Source organism: Triticum urartu, chromosome 7A (assembly GCF_056163025.1).
Source record: "Triticum urartu cultivar PI428250 chromosome 7A, HENAU_Tu73, whole genome shotgun sequence".
Lineage (NCBI taxonomy): Eukaryota > Viridiplantae > Streptophyta > Magnoliopsida > Poales > Poaceae > Triticum > Triticum urartu.
This window is the reverse complement of record NC_141879.1, coordinates 47622391-47631742: the sequence shown is the minus strand read 5'-3', so window position 1 is coordinate 47631742 and position 9352 is coordinate 47622391.

Sequence of the window (9352 nt, the reverse complement as noted above, 5' to 3'; positions counted from 1 at the left end):
AGTGGATACTCGACCGTCGTATGGACGCGTGCACGGTGTCGGAGACGGCGCCACGTGGAAGAAGTACTACCATGAGACCACGGAGGAGAGAATGGAAAGACGGAGGTTAAATGAAGAAAACATCGACAAGAGGGTTGAGATTGCGGTTGAGAAGAAATCAACTGAGACAGTCGCAACAGCGGTAGCTGCCGCAAAACAGGTGGCTTTAGATATTTCTACTACCTTGGTTCCGGCCGTTTTCAATTGGACCAGGCAAAATCCAAAAAAAGATGCAGTGGACTTTCTCCTTGCTGACTTCTTGGTGGGGAGCAGCTCGACTAGCATTGCACCAGCACCTGCAGCTGCACCTGCTCCCGCACCTGCTCCCGCACCGGCTCCCGCACCGGCTCCCGCACCGGACGTGCTAGGCGGTGCTTCGTCTTTGGCTGAGCTCGACGCCCTCACGGTATCTGTCACACCGGCCCCCTTCAATATAAATGTATAATCTCCCGTTTTCGTTGCCTTTCGGATGTCTCATGTCGCAGACTTTTCTTTGCAGGCCGACGAAACCCCGCGCACCATATTGTACACCATTGGCGACAAGAAGGTGGACGTGGGGAAGGCGATGATAATGGAGCCGAAGGAACCATTGTTCCACAGCCGGCCGATCCCCCCGAACGTCTTCAAGGTTTCCATGGCCAGTGTCAAATCGGGCCACGAGAATTTGCCTCCTCCAGTACTACTGGGGGATGACGACGAGACACCGCGGCGGCTTGGTGATTGTTGCAATGCTGGGTGGGTCCTGTTGTGGCCAAAGAGTCTGCTTCGTCTGGAGACGGCCGGGAGCACACCCACGAGCACGCAACCTCAGCAAGGTATGAACATCAACACCCCACCTACCCAATTATCGTCGGGTGTCGGGTTGGGTGATAGCGGACGGGGTAAGGAGGAGGCTCCATTAGTCGCTGATGACGTCGCCATGGATGAGGATGAGGACGACGATGGCGCTGCTGAACAGTATGTCTATACTGGCGCCTCCTCAGGGTTTGAGCGTCATGAGTCGGTGCCTGAATTGCCGTCTCAACATATTATGGACGACCTTCCGGTAGTAAAGAAGTTTAGGAAGAGAGCGAGGAAAGGCAAAAAAGCTGTTTCTATGATCCAGCCGCCTCAGCAGCCTCGGCTTCAGGACCGTATAGATATCCCCGGTGCGGATAAATGGCATATCCACGGTCAACCAATCCTACCTGCAACAGCGCTACGGGCCAGATTCGGCGATCTAAAGAGACTTCATGACGATGTGCTGCGGGTAGAGAAAGACCTCATCGCCTCGAAAGATCTAGGATACCCACTCTACGTGGTTAACGTTCCGCGGCAAATGTCGTACGTCGACAGCTTCCCCGCGGATAAGTTCTTCCTCCGATTCGATTACATATTCGACATGTTTCACGTGAAGAAGCTGGATTTTACGTTTGTCCGCCTTTATGCCTTGCACATGAACTACATCATCGGGGTTGAGCAGATATCTCATATCTGTGTCGCTGACCCGTACTATATGCACGAGGGCTTCTTGGGAGTCTGTGCAAATCACCGTGAATACGCGAGGGATTACATCGTCAATTTCATGCTCGCCAATAAGGACAAGGAGGCGATTCTCGTGCCTTATCATCCCGTGTAAGTCATCCACGCTGCTATCCTTCCTTCAATTTCAATCATTCATTTGCACGGTGGAGGCTAATTAATTTGAGGACTTATTTTGCGCAGCGGTGGGCGCGCCGTCCTCATCATCCTCTACCCCCGATTCTCCCACGCTCTTTACTTGGACTCGTCGAAGAACATTCACAAAAAGGATTACACCCACATCAAGGATGTTCTCGACAGTGCTATGTTTTACTACCAAGCAAGGGGTGGAGAGGTCAGGGACAAGAAGAGAAGGGGCGGCAGGGTCGCCTTCGGCCATAAGACCGAGTTCTGCTGCATCCAGCAACCGAACAATTCTCTTAATGATGGATTCTATGTCCTACACCACATGCTGGAGTACAGACGGGATCACCAGAACCTTCGCATGTCACCTAGATCCGGCGATGCCCATATTCTGCAATGGGCAAAGGACAAAGGAGATATCAAGGATCATCGACTTCGAGCTGAGTTCTATAACATCCAGCGCGAACTTGCCCAAATCATCATGAAGGAGGCCGTCGGAAAAACAGGGATGTTCTGCGGAGAAGGATAAATGTCGCGGGAAGACGTCCGAACATGGATAGCCTCTCAGCGTCTCGACCTGAAGCCTTTCACTAGGCTCGGGGACTATCTCCCTGACTTGGATGGATGGAACGACATGTTGGAGTGATTGTCGATATATGACAATGTGTCCGTTTAGTCCATACTTTCTGTATGACAAAACTTTGAGTCATGCACGTTGAAACTTTATTTGTGATGTAATTAAACCGTCCTCCTCCTCGAGTAGCGAAAATCACTCTAGTTAGGGCATTTTGGGGTACGATGAACTTTGTTATTTATGCTTATGATATGTTGTTTTTATTTTTGCCAAGTCTGTCTCTTTCTGTTGCTCAACTATATATGTTGCATATCATCGACTCATGTGATGATGCAGGTGCATAGATCATAGATGGCGAAGAAGTGCTATGCCAGGAGTATATATACGACAAGTGGCCGAAGTGTCAGGCCCTTCCGGTTTCCGAGCGACAGGCAGTAGTTAGTTTAGAGGTTCACGCTAATGCGAAAGAGGGATACGAACTCATGTTCTAAAGTGATAGCTCTTGTCGCGTATATCATTGTTTAGATGGATGACGATGTATTTACATATCATTCGAGACTTGTATCGCTATTTTCGAGATGATGACGAGAGACCACTTTGTGTTGGATGATGATTATGATGATGACATGATTTGATGAGACTAATTGTATGTATATGCTATGATTACATTTGTATGTATATGATATGCTAAAGATTATTATATAAAGCCTATTCAAATACAAAACAAATACAAAACAAATATGCAGAAAAAACTAATAAATAAACTAGTAGTAGCGAGGGAGGAAATTTAGCAGTAGCGTCGCATTGTCAGTAGCGCGTCCCAGCAAACAGCGCTGCAGATAATATCAGTAGCGCCCTTTACCAAAGAGCGCTACAGCTATTCATGTATAGCAGTAGCGTGGGACAACCGGCGCTACTGCTATACGTTAGCTGTAGCGCCTTATTAGTAGCGTCGGTGCCCGCGCTACTGAGAGGCCCAAAACCCTCACTGCTGGTAGGCTTTTCCCTAGTAGTGGTTGTTCACTTACATTGGCCAAGACGAATGCTAGGTGCCTTCGGCGCAAGAATGCGAAGGCGCTTCGCCTCGGGATCAAAGCGTCGGAGCTCCTCGCAAGGGAGAAGGAGACTGCCAAGGCCAAGGCGGCATGAATACGATGGAGCAGGCTCGCGCCGTCGGCGGCCTCTCCGGCTACATCTCCTTAGCGTCGGAGAGCGGCACGACGAGCATGGACGACGACGATGATGATCCTCCCACCGCGGACACCTACACAGAGGAGTATATCACCGTTCAGGCGACCGCAAGGGGAAGGGCCCGGCCAAGAAATGACGATCTTCGCCCCTCTAGCTAATATAATTTGTATGTAGTTTAATCTATCCATTTCTGTTTGAAATGTGTCCATCGAATAGTGCTGGACGCGAACTATGTCTTTTGGGTTTGATTATGCTATTTATCTCCTATTAGATCTACATTGTTAATCTACACAAGGTTTTGAATTTTAGACACAAAATAATTTCGGACCTCGCCGTAGTATGCGAAATTCCGGATCTTTCGGAAATTATTTCAGATTTTGAGATTTCAAATTTCACTTAATTTTAATGAATTTTTAACATAACTTCAATTTATTTTGAAATCTGTTTGAATCTGCATCGAAACTTTGGTGTCAAAAATATCTCGGCCCCCACTGAAATATGTGACAAATTTCGGAAATTTCAACGAAATTTCGTTGAAATTTTTACGTATGCATGTTCTATATGGATTTGAATGTGGATGTATGGGCACTGCGGTTGTGAATAGGGAGAAATGGGCTGTTCCCGGTCACTGCCCACGGACGCGTCCGCGGGCATATAGGCCCCAATTTTTGCAACCAGGTTGTAGATGCTCTTATGAACTACAAGGTGTTTGCAAAGTTTGAGCGGCATCAAGATCAAGTTGGGTATATCCATATTATCATCTCTGTCCAGTCCAGATGGAGGAGGACGGTAGAACGAATTAGGTATCAGTGGCCAAGTAGGTAAACAAGATCACATGACGCTCGCTCTCTGACCGGGTGCACCACAAGGACCAGTGCACTACATATTCTCTCCCCTATAACCTTCCTCCCATCTTACCGTTTTTAGTTCTTTTTTATTTTATTTTTTCCCCATCTTCGTACGCTACATTCTGTCTGTTTTTCTGATTCCCGTTTTTACTCTTTTTTTACCGCTATTAGTCGGTTTTCGTCCAGCATTTATATTTACTTTGTAGTTTGTTCTTTTCATTTTCCATTTTACATGTTTTGACAAAAAATTAAAAACTTTCTTATTTTTCAAAATTTGACGGAATGTTCAAATTTTTAGATGAATTTTAATAAGTACTCACAATGTTATAAGAATATTCATGAATTTCAAACCATATTTGCAATTTTATAAGAATGCTCACGAGTTTTAAAAATTATTTGTGAAATTTAAAAAACTTAACATTTTTAAAAAGGAGAAAAACACATTTAAAAGTTTAATGGGCATTTTGGAAGAAAACAATATTCATTACATTTATTAAAAAAATCATGTAAATTTAAAACAGTCATGCATTTTCTAAATGTTCATGTAATTACATAAAGTGTTCGCCTACCTGAAAAAAATGCATGCAGTTTTAAAATGTGCTCACACATTTTCTGTTTGGGCTATCTGTCGAAATATATTTAGAATTTGAAAAAAAAGGGAAAACAAAAGAAAACTGAGTAAAGACTGAAAGAAACAAAAAAAATAAAGTAAAAAGCCCTTATAAATCAAAGGAAGTAAGAGCATCTAAAGTTGGGCTCACAACGTACGTCCGGGCGAATGGTCCGGTCACTGACCAGTAAAAAAATCCAGACGGGCTTCTAATACCGGCCTAAACGTCCGGATTGAACAGCACCCTTCATATCCGGGCCAAATCAATGACAGATATGGGGAGGCCCAGGCTCGCCCGGACGCATCCGCCACATCGGCCACGTCTGCAGACATTGGGGGGCTCATATTAGGTATGTGTGGTTGTAGATGTTCTTAGGTCTGGCATAAGGTGGTGTGCGTGCGTGGATCAGTTGTGAATCTCTATATATGGTTTTCTTAATGAAAGTTGGGCAAACCCCTTTTGCTTGAAAAAATTCAAAAGCATGGTCCAACCCATTGAGCACTTGGTGAGCTTCCGTGCAGTGCCGAACCTGCTGATGGCAAGGAGACTGCTGGCTGGGGCACACAAGGTGGCTGTCCTCAACAGGAAAAGGCCATCTTTTCGCTTAGTTCAGCTATGAACTACTAGAGTACTAGGTATTTGCAAAGTTTGAGAGGCATCAAGATGAGGTTGGGTAGTAGTACATCCATATTATTATCTCTGTCATGTCCAGATGAGGAGCGCGATAAAACGAATTAGGTATCAGTCGCCCAGTAGGTACACAAGATCACATGACGCTGGCTCTCTGATTTCCGGTTCTGCAAATATGGTATATCCAAAAGGTGACGCCAAAGCGAAACGACGAAGCCCACGGCGTGACCGAACGAACACCTCCACCACCGGGCTGGAGTGCTGGACGAATCGCTATTACTTTCTCCGTTCCGAATTACTTGTCGCAGGTATGGATGTATCTAGTTATATTTTAGTTCTAGATACATCTATTTCACGGACAAGTAATTTGGAATGAAGGGAGTAATAGTTTAGCTTGTTTTTCCGGTACGCACAGCCGCCGTGAATGAATTATAGAGAGAAGACAACGTGCGGCAGTTTGGGGCAGTATTATTTATGCTTAGGCAGGAACGTTCGTTTCTACTCCGCGGAGTACCTATCGATCGATCGATGGATCATCGTCAGCAAGCAAGCAGCCAGGTGCAAGGTGCGTCTGCCCCTTTTGGATGGGATTACGTGCGTCCATCACCAAGTTTAATTAGGTCTCCCTTGCCGACGGAGCGTGCGTGCGCTAATCCGTCTAGCCCTTTTTCCGTGTGGCGTTCGTCGGAAATGGAGCGCCGCTCCCTCCCTGCTCCGCGGGAATCTATCACTTTCAGTCTATCTTATAATCACTTTTAGTATCTTATTAGTGTAGCAAGGAGGGTGTGTGAGTGATGGTGCTTTCTATCTCTGTTGGTTGCTTCCTTCCCGTCATGCGTCAACCAAAATGGATTCCGGGAGATTTGGGCAGAATATACTACTACTATCACTACCAGAGCGACCGCCGGCCTACTCTAGCTATGAGTAGCAGTAGTACTTGCAGGTTGCAGCGTTGGAAGGATGCGGGGCGGGGCGTTGCTGGGCGCACCTCCGGCCTGGTCCGGCGCGTCTTCCGTCCAGTCGATGCCGGGCACGGGTGGACCGGACAAGCTACATCTCGCGCGCTATTCCTATTCATGTGTCAGGCTATCATCAGATACTGCTACTGCACTAGCAGCTACTGTTGCTTGGCAGGGAGATTCATCAATCAATCGCTCATGTAATCAGTCCCGTGCCTGGATCATCGTGGTGCTGCTATTGCTGCGTGTCAGGCCCAACAGCGTGCGTTGTCACCTCTCGACTAGGTCACTGGCTGGTCGATGAATGGACTGCACCGCCTCCACACGCAAACGCACACACTGCGCGTGCAATCGTCTAGTCCGTGAGCGGAACGAGTAGCCTGGGGAGGCAGGAGAGGAGAGGAGGGCAAAAAAAATCAGCAAAGTAGCAAGGAGTGATGCGATCTCCGTGGACGTACGGAGGATAGATGTCACGAAAACGTCGCTGGCTTGTCCTCGGCGCGCGCGTGCGTGTGGACTGGCTGCCTGCCGGCCTGCGCATGGCGCTGCCCTCCCCGGCCTCGCCTCGCCACGCCACGCCCTCCGCGGCGCGCGCGACGGCACGCACATGGGGTCCGTCCGACTCCACCTGTCCCCGGCCCCTTCATGGATCAATCGCTTTACGAGCGTCCTCTTCCGCCGAGCTTAAATCTTCCGCGTGTCTACCTATAGATATACGTATTACCTAAGAGCATCTATAGCCGCGATGGCCAAATCCGGCCATTCAAACACGTCCACGGGCACTAATGAGGCACGCCTCATATTTAGCACTCTGCATCCGTGTACTCATATCTGGCGCCTTATATTCATACTACACATGCAAACGTTGATCTATCCTACGTGATCAAATGACAAACAACAAAAATCAACTGCAAAGGAATACAAGATCGGCTGTAAACGGACATTAACACTAACACACTTCGCCACATTCAATAGATTATAGTTCGTCACTGGACAAGTTCTTAAACTTTTAAGACTAAAAACAATATAAGCATTCCTTTATAAAAAAACAAATATAAGTTTCCTTGCTAGGCCTTTGTCCTAACGTAATCTGGCACAGCCGTATGCATACGCGGCTGCTGCAGGGTCTTTGTCGTTCGATGAGGAGGTGCAGTTGTCGCTGTCGTCTGAGTCAGGGTCGGAGAGGGCGATGAGCCCCTTTCATCCGATGGACCGCCCTGTCCTGCTTCCGCTTCAACCTGGCGACACGAGCCTTCTCCGCTGCTGCCTCCTTCGCCTCGCGCTCTGACTACTCAATAGCAAGCCCAAGCGCTTTGGCGTTTTTTCGTCGGAGGCGATCCCGTCTCCACCGTCGTGAGAGAGCGGTGGTAGACCCATGCTTAGAGACGTGCGTCCTCATCAGGGTCCGCCTCTGTCCCGCAGCGGCGGTGCGCGGACTGCTCCGCCGCGTCCCTCTCCAATGCACGCACCCTCTCGTGGCGCATGCCTCCGACTTCGGAGTGCGCGTGTGGGCCAGTGGTGCGGGCACAAGCACCCAACACTGGCCGCGTAGAGGAGCGGCCGGCGGGGGAAGAAGATGGCACGGGGCCGGCGCGGATTGTGTTGTCCTTACGCCGCTGCGCGCGAGTCGGGAGGGTCCAACTCCGGCGTCTGCGTTGCGCCGGCCCAGGAGCTGCAGCGACACTCTAGATCTGGAGCCACCGCCGGTCTCCACCTTGCACCGCTCCAGCGCATGCGGAGGACCATCTCCTCCTTGTAGTCGAGCTCTGAGCCGGAGCTGCTCATCTTCGTGGATTGGCTCGTAATTAGAGCACTACTAGGAAAAGGCCTAGTAGTGGCGCACCTGTTTTCGCTACAAATGGCGCACTACAGGTGCGCCACTAGTACCACGGCATTAGTATTTTTTACTAATGACGCACCACAGGTGCGCCATTAGTATCTGGTACTAATGGCGCACCACATAAAAGTGTGCCATTAGTAACAATTTTTTTTAATTTTTTCTGAATTTTTTTAAAAAAAATTAATATCAGGTCACTATGGCTTAACCTCGGGTCAATATGCTTAATCTCAAGTCAAATCGCACTTTGTGGTAAAACTTCCCGAAAGGTCACTCATCCTCACACTACTCCAGCCCGATGGCTTAACCTCGGGTCAATATGCTTAATCTCAAGTCAAATCGCACTTTGTGGTAAGACTTCCCAAAAGGTCACTCATCTTCACACTACTCCAACCCGAGCACGCTTAATTTCGCAGTTCTATCCAACCCCAGCACCAGCTCACTTCACAGGCACTTGTTGATATATCTATCATATCAATCCTATTAAACCTTGTTGATGTCTAGGACTTTGTTCATGTTCATGAGTATAATGAAATTTTGAAAAAATATTTCAAACTTTCCGGTCATATCACGTATCATATTTTGAAAAAAAAAATCAAATTTTTGTTTTCGAAACCAATTTTTTTTCTGTTACTAGTGGCGCACCTAGCAAACGGTGCGCCACTAGTAAGTTTGAATTTTTTTTTCATTTTTTCCCTCTAGATCTTAAAAGTCCCGTAACTTTTTTTCGGTTAGATTTTTGGGGATTTTGAAAATATTTAACGGGGTTCCCCTAGTTAAATTCGGATGTAACTTTTCGAGTAGATGAATTTTCATATAAAAAGCTTTTCAATCCGAGTTTGTATGCAAAAGTTATGCCGATTTTACAAATTCCAGAGAGATTTTGCAAATAAAGTCGAAATTCATATTTGTAAATTTTCCCAACAAGTAGACCACATATCACATGGGAAACTTATTTTATTTTATTTTTTTGACATTTCCATCATTTTCTTTTATTTTTTTTAACTGAGAAGGCGGTC